Source organism: Leopardus geoffroyi, chromosome C1, assembly GCF_018350155.1.
Source record: "Leopardus geoffroyi isolate Oge1 chromosome C1, O.geoffroyi_Oge1_pat1.0, whole genome shotgun sequence".
Classification (NCBI taxonomy): Eukaryota; Metazoa; Chordata; class Mammalia; order Carnivora; family Felidae; genus Leopardus; species Leopardus geoffroyi.
In genome coordinates this window covers 20287677-20296121 of record NC_059328.1, presented here as the reverse complement: position 1 = coordinate 20296121, position 8445 = coordinate 20287677, and the positions used below count along the sequence as shown (strand labels likewise).

Genomic DNA, 8445 nt, shown 5'->3' with positions numbered 1-8445 from the left:
AGCAGCGCTATGTAACTTCCTCACACCGACACATCTTCAGTGAAATTCTGCTCACAAAGCAGCCTGGTATTCATGGTTTCTCGGGAGAAGAAATGGGCCGCATCCTATGTTTGAGTCAATTCCAGGGCAGAAATAAAGGGAACAGCTGCTAGAATTCAGCAGAAGCAGGAAGCCAGAGCCACACAATTGAAGCCTGAGACTTTGCAGAAGTCGCGCGGAGGGTGAGGGATGGGGTCGGAGCCAACCTTCTTTCAGTCCCAGTGAGCTGAGAGCCTCCAGCTAAGCCTGGGCTCTGCTCCGGGGGCAGACACTCGCCCCTTGCTTCCTCGCCAAAAGAAGCCTATTCTGCTCGGTGGGGTGGTGAGGGCAGTGTGCCCAACCCCCGGGGACGGGGTGGGGGGGGGGGCGTGGTGGTGAGGACTGGCCCGTGCGTGTGCCCACTCCCCTCTGCTGTCATTGGGTGGGGGTGCGTTAGTGACCCCGTTGTGGCCAATGAGACAGAAGGGGAAAGTGGGCTGGAGGCTTCCGGGAAGAATTGCCCTCTCGAATGAAAGCAGAACGCGCCCTTTTAAGGCAAGCCCTGCCCCAGCTTTCCTTTCCTAGGCTGCTGTCTGGCAGAGCGGCTAGTAGATGAACCACAAATACGGGGGCTCCAGAGGCAGCGGAAAAGCACGGCGCTGCCTCTGATCGGCTGTGCGGTCTTGAACAAGTTCCTCCGTCTTCGGCCTCACGGTCTTCCTCTGCAAAATGAAAACCACGATGGTTCCAACCACGGGGTTGCTGTGAAGATCAAATGGGTGAGCACACCTGAAGTGTCTGTGGAGTTCTGACGCCTGGTGACACTCGGTAGATGATAGCTATTATTGCTATTTTCCGTATCTGTGGATACGATGCTTGGAGCCACTGTACCATCTTTCAGCCGTGCAGGAAGGACCCCAACACGGACGATGGGGGGGCAGAAGGAACAGAGGAGACTTCATTCAAAACGGCCGACTTCAAGACCTCTTAAGACCATAAAATCCCCGACTCTTCAGGCAACTTTTAGTTGAGTGTCGTTACTTGCAGCCTAAGGCATCCTAGTCAATTCATATATAAAAGCTCGATGCCATTATTGATTTACAATGAGAAAACCACCTGGTCTGAGAGACACTCATATTTATTGAGGGCAATATTTACCTTGCAGGGAGACCGTGACATTGACTGCTAGTCATTCTCAAATACTTCCTTTCTCCTTCTTTCTTTGATAAGAAGACTGCCATATTTCAATGGGGTACATGCTACTTGGCTAGAAACTACATTTCCCAGGCTCCTTTGCAACTAAATGAGGCCAGATGCCCAAGTTCTAGCCAAAGGAATATGAATAGAAGTGATGCATGCCACTTTTAGGGTTTTGCCCTTAAAAGAATTGGGCGTGCCCTTCCTCATTCTTATCTCTTCTTGCTGGTGGGAAGATAGCAAGAGCTAGAGCAGACACCGCGGATCCAGAAATAGAAGAGCCATTCTGAAGGTGGGCAGAGTTGTCCCACCAGCCTGGAACCACCTACTTCTGACCTCTTCTATGCAAGAAAAATAAACAATTTTGTTTAAGCCGCTGTATTTTTGGATTGTGTCACTACAGCCCATCTATATGAGACTCTAGAGTATCAAGTGGAAACAAGAGCACAGAAATGCTGTTCTGTGAATATTACTGTGACTCTATGTATCAGTTAGCTGTTGCTGCATAACAAACCACCAAATTGTTTAAGACTTAAAACAATGATTTATTGGGGTACTTGGGTGGCTCAGTCGGCTAAGCTTCCAATTCCAGCGCAGGTCATGATCACACCGTTCATGGGTTTGAGTCCCACGTCAGTCTCTGTGCTGACAGCTCGGAGCCTGGAGCCTGCTTTAGATTCTGTGTCTCACTCTCTCTCTGCCCCTCCCTCACTCACTCTCTCTCTCTCTCAAAAATAATTTTTTTTTTTAAAAACAATGATTTATTATTTCCCAGGATTCTGTATGTGGCTGCATTCTTCTGCTGGTTTTTCTAGGGCTTGCTTGCTTGTGAAGCCTCATTCAGTTGGAGGAATGGGTGAGGGCTGGGTTCAGCTGGGACCCTGGGGATGGCTGGACTCACTCTCCATGTGTTCTTTCATTCTGAAGGAAGATAGCCCAGGCTGGGTTTCCTCACAGGGTGCTTCCGTGAGCATTCTGAGAGAAAGCCCCAGAGCACAACCCCTCATCAGGCCCCTGTTTCTCTTGGTTGCTGACACTTCACTGGCCAAAGCGAGTCACATGGCCAACCCCAGAATCCACCTGGGAGGGGCCTACACAAGGGTGTAGATACTACGAGGCTTGAATCATTGGGCCATTTGGATAACAATCAACCTCACCCCATGAATTTTGGAAGCTTATTATGGGTAATTAGAAATCCTAGTACAGTACTCATTAGGCCCATCTGCACAGGGACTAATAACCCCTGAGGAATTGGGACCATTAAAATTCATTCCTGTATTTGGTTCTTCATCACCTAGCTCCAAACAAGGGTTTCAGATTGTTGATGTAAACACAAAAGATTTTTAAATGATAAAATAAAATTTAAAATGAGTACTCTCATTTAAAATAAGAGGGATGCCTGGGTGGCTCAGTCGGTTGAGCGTCTGACTTCGGCTCAGGTCATGATCATGCAGTCCACGGTCTGTGGGTTCGAGCCCCGTGTCGGGCTCTGTGCTAACAGCTCAGAGCCTGGAGCCTGCTTCAGATTCTGTGTCTCCCCCTCTCTGCCCCTCCCCCACTTGTGCTGTGTGTGTCTCTCTCTCAAAATAATAAACAAAGATTTTTAAAAAATGAGTATTGCAGAGAATCAGAACAGAAGGCAAATGAAGGCAGGAAAAGAAGAAAAGATGTTGTCAGGAGTAGGGTCAGAATAAGAGGTATATGTGGGGGGTGGGGGAAGGGAACCTGCCTCTGTTAGGAGAGGTCACAGAAGGGTCATGGGAGAGTGCCTGACAAGATCAAGGAGATGGCCAGGGAATGGGGCTCAGGGGAGCTGGGACAAGGCTATGTCCCAAACACTCCAAGGTGGTGCTTCTCACCCTGCAGAGTGGGTTTAAATACAGATTCTGAGGCCCAATCCTTAGAACCTGGATTTTTAACAAGCTTCCCAGGTTCTGATTCTGAAAGAGATGGTCTCTGAACCACATTCTGAAGTGACTTTATAGCCCATAAGCTGGTGCCAACTTCCAGGCAGGATATTCAGAGGGGAAGAACAAGCAAGAGGGAAACATCTTGAATAAGTGAATGGCTCTCGGAGTCCCAGGAAGCTTCTAGAAAAGGGAAAGGGATACAGTGTGATTTGGGAGCTTTCCAATAGTTGGGATACTTTATTTCCACACAGAACCAGCCTCTGCCCTGAGTTCAGATATCTCTTAGTAGGCCTCAGCTCTCAGCAATATTACCGGTTCTAGGAACCTGCCCCCATCAAAGGGACTCCACCCCTTCCCTGGCCACTGCTGATTGGACTGGGCTGGGCACCTGACTCAGGCTGGATTAATCCATTTTCTCTGCCAGGAAATCAGACAGAGGTAAGGGGTCTTTGATACTGTGTCCCTTGATGGCTGTTTCAACTGGCCACAGAGCCCTGCTGCTGACCTTCAGGATTGCCCGGTCCCTGCCCTTCCTGGATCCTGGCTCTTCAGCTTCCCTCCATCTTGTGACACACTCTGGCATCCTCCTACTGAATTCCACCTTTGGCTGAGTTGGCTTCTGCCCCTGGCCTCCAAAAGCACCTTCACTACTACAGACTGGCCGAGGGAGTTGGGATCGGAGTTAGTGTGTCGAAGGTTGTCCCTGTGATTCCAAATTGGGCCGTCCCTAAGAAATGGGCCCATCTGGTCAGTTTCCTAAAGAAACCACGAGATGCCAAGGCTGAAGCTGTCGTTTGTTGAAAGAGCTGTGGCAGCCTGTGGCAGCCTGGGAAAGACACTTTGTGCTGCAGCTGGCACTCGCCCCTGAGATGCCGGAAGCTCATCAGTGAGGGGCATAGGAAGAAGCGAGCTAAGGGGAGGCTGGCGGGGGCCTGCACGGGGCATCACCCTCATTCCTCGTTGGACAGAGCCCGCTAGGGGATGAAAGAGATGTTCAAGATCACTCCCATAGTTCTGGGAGGCAGGAAAACTTCAGTGAATGAGATTCCTGTTTCTGGAAATTTACCTGAAGGCTGGTGTGATAGGTGAGACAGCCCCCTGCAATCCCCACCCCTGGTGGTCAGGTCCCCGTGCAGTCTCCTCCCATGTTAACTAGGACTGACCTGGGCGACCAGTAGGATATGGCATGTGGTTCTTGAGGCTATGTCATAAAAGACCTCATAGCTTCAGCCTTCTCTTCTGGATCACTCACTGTGGGGAAGCCAGCCACCAGCCCTACAGAGAGGCCCACGAGGTGAGGAACTCAGGTCACCTGCCAAGCGTCAGCACCTGCTTGTCAACCAGGTGAGTGAGCCACCTCCCACTCAAGCCTTCAAGTGCCTGCAATCCCAATGGGCATCTTGACCACAACTTCATGCGAGACCCTGGGTCAGAGCCCCCACAGAATCTGTGAGACAATAAATGTCTGTTGTTTTCAGCTGCTAAGTCTGGGGGCGATCTAGCAATAGACGACTAATAATGGAGGATGAGTATGTGCTGGCTCGGAACTTTCCAGAAAACGTCACAAAGGGGACTACGGGATAAAACTTGCATCAAGGGGACCTTGGGCACCAAAGGCAGCCATGGGGATTCCCTGACTTCTATATCAGGGAGAAGGGGAAGGGAAACCCCTTTGGCAATTGAGGGAATGGAGCCCAGACCATTGGAAATAGCTGCCTAAAAGAACGCCCGTGTTCTTTTAGGGTCTGTCTGGCTTCATCACCATGACAGACAAAATAAGTTTAACAGAAAATATCGGGATTGCTGAGTGCCCCTCCTCGGGATAGTGAGAGACCCACCTCTTCTCCTGTGTCTACCAGTCCAGTGGACGCCATCCTGTTTTGCTTGGTAAAAGAAGAAACCAGAAAATCTGGTCTAGACCACTGAGGGGGCCCGTTCTCACCCGCACAGCCTCTCCCAAACCACAAGTTCCAACAGTTTCTCAGAGCGGACCTGAGGAAATTAAATACTGCCTGCACAAAACACCCAGGGGTCTGTCCTGAAGGAACAACTCAGGGACGTCCCGATTTGTTAGAGCAAAGCTGTCCAGACCACTGATCCAAGCTGCCCCCCTGGGATGCTGAGTCAGCCTGTGTGCTTCCCCGGGAAAGACGGGGAGACTCAAGGTTGGGCTAACAGCTCAGGGACTTCTCATGGCCTGTCCGGGCTTGTCCACTTCCCTCTGGGAAAGGTAGGCCCCTGAGGGTTTCCTGATTCTTCCTCCCTTTCCTGCCTTCTCCTTCTCCATCCCATCTCTACTTCATGCCCACCACATCTCACTCAGACACCAGCGCCTTTCCCCCCAGGATCCACTCCCAAGTCGTTCCACTCTTTTCTCGCAAAGATTCTTCTTTCAGGAAACTCCTGAGGGACCTGACAACAGCATTTGGTGACCTCTGTCCTGCTGATGTCACAGTCTTGATGTGGGGGCCCCTACCCTAACTCACTCCCCAGGAGGAAGGTTTTCTCCCACAAGCCTGGACCCAGCATACAGGGAAGGGCCAAGGGGCTAGGGTAGGACCCTCTTGGGAACCACGGCTGAGGCCCCAATAGGACAGATGCGCCCTCTGGTGGCCCCATGCCACAGCCCCACCACCACTCTTAGGCCCCAGCACAGACCTCATTCACGATCTCACGGCCTTTAGGACCCTGCCCGCCCACGCTCCACCCTGTGATGACTGCCCCTTTACAATGCAGAGGTCTCAGCTGAGGAGGGAAGTGAGGTCACTCCAGAGTTCCTTGTCTGCTGAGTTGTGTGGCACTGAGTTTGTAGTCATTCTCACTACATTCTGAAGAAGTTTTGAGACCCAGGAGAAGGGCTAGAGAGGTACATTTTATGCTGCAGGCCTCTGTGAGTATGATCTTATAGGAAGGCCAGGGAGGGGCGCCTGCCTGGGTGGCTCAGTCGGTTGAGCATCTGACTTTTGATTTGGGCTCAGGTCATGATCCCAGGGTCATGAGATCCAGCCCCGTGTCCAGCTCCATGCTGAGTGTGGAGCCTGCTTAAGATTCTCTCTCCCTCTTCCCCTCTCCCCTGCTTGCAGAAAAAAAAAAAAAAAAAAAAAAAAAGTTTAATTTAAAATTTTAAGGAAGGCCAGGGAAATGAGGTGGCATCTCAGCCATCCTTGGGCCTTGAGGGATGGAGGCACAGCCTTGCCACACAGCCAGAGCCAGAAGAGGAGGAGTCTGCTCTCTCCTTGGAAAATGGGAATAATAAGATCTTAAAAGGAGATTATAGAAGTAAAGCCTTTTATTCAACCTCTGATGAGGTGAATTTTCCAGGGGGAGTGAGCACACGGGTAGCCAAGGCAGGAATGGGGTGGGGTGAGATTTCAGAATTGCAGGTGGCTCCAAATCCTGGCAGCAAAGCCAGGCAAGCGAAGACAAGGACTGATTGTTTGCGGCATGTAAGTTTCTGTCTGGAGAACTCAGGAACGTGACCTGTGGGCCTGGGCACATGTTTGTCAAATGAAAAAAAAAAAAAAAAAAAAAAAGACTGAATCAGTGAATGACTAAACCAACAACCCCAGGTGGAAATGGCCCTCTGAAATCCTGAAATCCTGAAATCCTGAAGCGTGAAGACCAGTAATGGTGGAAAATTGGGAGCCGCCCCTCAGTTCCCAGCTCCAGAATTCCCTATGGTGCTGCTGAGAATTCACCTCAGCGCCACCTGCTGGTGGGAACTGACAGTGACCAGCTCCTGCTAGGCGGGGAAGTCTGCCACCTGGGTGCGGAAGGGAATGGTGAAGGGTGGGACCAGCGTCTCCCCAGGAACAGCTGCTCCCTAATTTATCCTGATCTTCCCGAGGGTCAGTCAAGAAAACATATCAAAGGCTTGGAAAAGGCATGAGAGATTCTTGCGTGTCCTTTGAGAGAAGGTCTGGGGGTCGGCTACAGGTCCTCTGACAATCATCTGATTCTTTAGGGTTGTGTGATATTATTGATTATTTGGTTGACTTTATAACTCTGTAGGGATAGAGACAATTTGTAGGAAACAGATAATCATGGAAATGATTGCTTCCCACAGCAAGCAAATGAGTCCTGTTCACAGCACAAAGAAGTTTTGTCCAGTAGAAAAGGTAAGTACCTGAAATCGAATCCTCATTCGAGCTTGTCTTAACATTTTGCTTGTTTCTTGTCAGTTAATGAGCTAAAGAAAACCTCTGACACGTGTTCACTTGTTTTTATTGTAGAGACTCATGATTTTACCTTTCTGAGAATTATATCTGAGCAGATCGCTGCTCAGATTCCTGGTCCCCAAGGAATCTACAAAGTCTCTCGCACCATCCATCCCTCCTGCCCCCCAATCTGTTCAGGTGGCACCAGCAGCTGCATCCTCTGGGTCACCACTGTGCCCAGAACAGACTTCGAGGACAAGCTGCCCTTGTGTGCTTCTCTGCCAGCATCTCCCTCCAGACTGCCAGCTCCCGAGGGCAGGGGCCAGGTCTGATTCTTGCTGGATCTGCAGAGCTCAGTAGATGCTGTTGAATGAATTTATGTATATACTTGGTTTGGACCACACCTCACTGCTGGTGAAGGAGCCTGGTGTATGGGAAGGGCAATTCATTCATGTGGCCTCTGAGCCTCAGTTTTTGCATCTGCGAAATGAGGATATTTCCTATGTGCTGATGGGAAGGATGTCTTAAGTAACTGCTGCATAGTTTCCATTTTCTTCTTTTAATTTCTATCGCCACCTCCCACCCCACCCCCCAGGATAGTATGAACAGGAACAGGGTCATTTCCTCTGGCTCTCCACCCTGCAAGGCCCACAGAAAGTGTCCAGTGACGTACCGCCACCCGGTTCATAAATGAGAAGGGGCCAGGGTGCCCACAGCCGGCGGACAAGCAGCAGGATCTACTCAGCAGAAGCCTTGCACTCCAATGCTGGGGGGTTGAGGGCAAAGGGAGGGCTGGAGACCCGAACACGAACAGGAACCCCAAGGGAATAACTGAAGGGAGAGAATGGCTGGAAGAGGCTGGATTTCAAGAAGCCACAAGTCCCGGCCCCAGCCCCAGGAACGCACCTGCTTCTCTGGCCCCCTCCTTCCCTAAACAGCATCATCTGCTGAGAAAGCAGACTTCTGAATTCCTGGGGTTCGGGCGCCATCTCGTGGCCATTTCTGAAACTGCCCATCCCGGCTGAGCAGAGCCCAGAGGTCCAAGAGCAACGGGAACCAGGCCAACACTCCTCCAACTTTCCTGGCCCCGACCCTCTTCATCCTCACCTTCTCCCTTCCATTTATTGAGCACTGAATATATTCCAGTCTCCATGTTCAGCCCC

At 50.8% G+C, this 8445-nt stretch overlaps 1 long non-coding RNA gene across 1 annotated transcript; it reads left to right on the top strand.

Annotated features, from left to right (window-relative positions):
• The first annotated feature begins 3518 nt into the window (after positions 1 to 3518).
• Positions 3519 to 8445, top strand: LOC123597436. The gene is made up of 3 exons (XR_006712123.1): positions 3519 to 5355; positions 7192 to 7243; positions 7358 to 8445. It is a non-coding gene; the product is annotated as an uncharacterized LOC123597436 (long non-coding RNA).